Here is a 3,067-nt window from a genome sequence, read left to right on the forward strand (position 1 = left end):
AAATTGGAGAAAAGCCGAGGCTAGTAGGCTGAAAGAGCACACTCGGCTGCCTGAGGGCAAGGACTGAGGCTGGACCCGTTACCGTTGATCGGAAAAAAGCACCCTGACAGTGGTAAGCCGGGCCGACGTTCAGACGTTTCCCCTCAGCTACCGGTGAAAAGGGTCACCGCGCGCTGAGGGAAAAACGTTGAAAAACGTCCACATACAAGGAGTGGGAAGCGCACGACGCGAGCGCAAGGTTGTTCATGCTGCTACAAGCCGACTTCAGAAAATATACGCGCGCAAGCAAAGTGCGTATTAGTAATGAAAATATAACATGCAGAACACATAAACCACGATAAGTAGCAGAAACAGATAACACTTATTTTGACTGTGAGCAGCTAGAAAAGAGGGTTGTTCTCAGTCAAGATACATATTATTGGGTCAGCTCGATGGCCATTGGTATATTTCATGGACTACTAATCGTTTCCCATTGGCTACTGTTGTTTGCCTTATGGGTTTTGTAGTTTGACTGCAGCTGCTGTTTAAAAATAAAGAGAAGAGAAAGCATGATAGGAGCCTCCAGTCTCATTGTGCAGCTTGTAGTAGCAGTGCTTGGTTTAGTAAACTGCAGCTTGCGTTAGCATTGCATTAAACCAGTGTTCAAACCTCACCTGGAGAAAAAAAAAATGTTGAAGTTGTTTTTTAGTATTTTTTTTTTTATGTTAGCCAAATGAAAGAGGTCCCATTGTAAATCACCCCCTGGCACTGTCTGGACGATTTGTGGCCTATTTAGTCATGGCAGTGCATGCCAGAAATGTGTGACATGCAATGCATGTAGAAGGGGGAGCAAGTTTTGCAGTGAAAGAAATCCCTTAATCTGTCGAATAAGAGATAGAGGAAGCCTGTATAGTAAAGATAAATGCATGGGGCTAGTACCAGGGTGAAAGAGAGTAAGGGTTATTTGTTTCTGAAGTGTAAAAAGCATTTAGTTTACCTAACAGAAAAAGAGCCCTTTGGAAAACACACACTAACACCATCTGCAATTATTCACAAAAGAGCATGTCAGAAAACTACGACGTGCTGTGGCATATGTCACAAGAGTTGTGGCATATGCCTCACGCGAGCGTGGCGCGTGTCACATGGCAGACTTGGGCTCCGACCCCTTCTCATGAATAGTGAGAATACATCCTACAGGCAGTGGCTGAAGTGCATATAAAGGAATGTGTACTGTGATCATGAGTGCTGTGTGCGTGGGGTCAAAGACGTGTTTAAAAGGAGCACAATATTCCACAGCTAAGGTGACTACTTACAAAATACTTTTCATACGTCTTAAATTAAAAATACCTCCAAAGTAAACTTAAGGGCAGGAAATTCAATCTTATACTGTAAAAGCTTAGTTGGTTGAGTGCGATCAATGTAGCCGGGTCTGAGTGTGTAATTAGAGCTCAGTGGTTTTGTGCTGTAATTGTGCCTCCTGCCCGCACAGAGGCGCTGTAGGACCTTCATTGCCATTTATTTTGGATCCCCCGCTCCTTTAAACCATCTCAGAGGAAAAGCATCTCTCTCGCAGCCCTTTACGAGCCCTGAAAGCAGCGGCGGTGTGTGGCTGAGAGGTTGGAGATGCAGCAGAGGTGTCCTGCACAACAGGGCCTCAGTGCCTGTTGCAATGCAGATCCAGCACTAGCAAGAGCAGTGCTTTAAATTGGCCGGCTCCGAGTACCGCCACTTTTGTATTTTTACAAAGAGAACCTGCACCTGCACTTTTCAAGGAAAACGTAGTACTTTTAATTGGAGAGTAGCTGCACTTCTCAGAAATGAGTAGGTACTCTGGTACAGCGTACCTGCACTTTTATTTTTCCATTTCAAGCACTGACCCAAGAGTGTGTGCCTGGCCCCTTCTTCACTCCTCCTGGTAATAGCCAGTCCATGTGTTTTCTAACCACAGACCTACTAGCAGCTTTTACATTGATTCTCAGTACTCAATTCTCAAGCTAGCCAAAGCAGAGCAGAAGAAAAGGTGATGGCTCAAGAGCACACACTTTGGTCAAATGAACCGCTCTAAAAGCACATTTACATTTCTCTGAAGTAACAGGCCCCCTAGCAAGAGAGCTTATTTCTTCTGGAGCTGTCTGCCCCTCTCTTGCCTCACAGTACTGGAGACAGCCCTTCGCCTCTTTCAACCGGAGGGACCTCAAGATCAGCATTTATCGCTCCTTTGTTTCTGAACAAAAGTACGGAAAGTGTTTTTGTAAAGTTCCTAAAGGTTGGGAGGCCCTTTCCAATAGGCTCCACCCACTTGGACCCCTGCCTCCAGGAGCAGGATGGGTCAGCGAGTGCAGTAGTTTGTCACAGAGAGCTGCAAGGCGGTTGGTGCTGGGGTTTCTTTATCTTTTGCTTCCCCCTAATGCCATATTTCCGACAATACTTGTGTTATTATTCTGATCGTCATTACAAGGAACAGCAGAAACACGTTAGAGTGCTATGAACGGAAAAATGAGCTCCCTATTTCCTGCAATGAAAAAAACATCTGTTCACAAAGACTGCAGGGTGGTGCTGTGGCTTAGTTGGTTAAAGCGCCTGTCTAGTAAACAGGAGATCCTGAGTTCGAATCTCAGCAGTGCCTTTCATTTTCCTGCGGTCACCAACAAACGCCCATTTTCTATATCCGGACAATTCAAGCAGGGTGCAGATGCATCTACCATCCATGCAATTAGCATTTAGGACAATCAGAATTATTTCACCAGGAAAGGCGTTAATCCAAGTGTTGCAATTTAGGCTACACGCCATGTTCCTGTACATTTATATTTTAAGAACCGTGGGTCGCTTCTCTTTATAAATACCATCACATTTATCTTCAATTTACAAAAAAACACAGCGAGTGAGTTCATGTATTTGTATGAAAAGAAGTACAGGTCAAAATGTAGAGCTAGCAAATCACAAGGGTAAACCTGCCCTGAGACTCTGGACCCTGTCGGAGCTTAAAAAAGGGTTTTGTGCTGCACAAGGGGGAGCAAAGAACCGTGTTTAATCTGCGGCCGAGTTCAAGTGGTAGAATAATGGAAAAGTTCGTTCAATTTCTGGATTT

General features: G+C 44.7%; 1 non-coding gene across 1 annotated transcript; it reads left to right on the forward strand.

Annotated features, from left to right (window-relative positions):
- Positions 1 to 2,531: 2,531 nt before the first annotated feature.
- On the forward strand, positions 2,532 to 2,605 carry TRNAT-AGU (transfer RNA threonine (anticodon AGU)). Its single transcript has one exon. It is a non-coding gene; the product is annotated as a tRNA-Thr (tRNA).
- Positions 2,606 to 3,067: the final 462 nt, after the last annotated feature.

This window comes from Pleurodeles waltl, chromosome 12 (genome assembly GCF_031143425.1).
Source record: "Pleurodeles waltl isolate 20211129_DDA chromosome 12, aPleWal1.hap1.20221129, whole genome shotgun sequence".
Lineage (NCBI taxonomy): Eukaryota > Metazoa > Chordata > Amphibia > Caudata > Salamandridae > Pleurodeles > Pleurodeles waltl.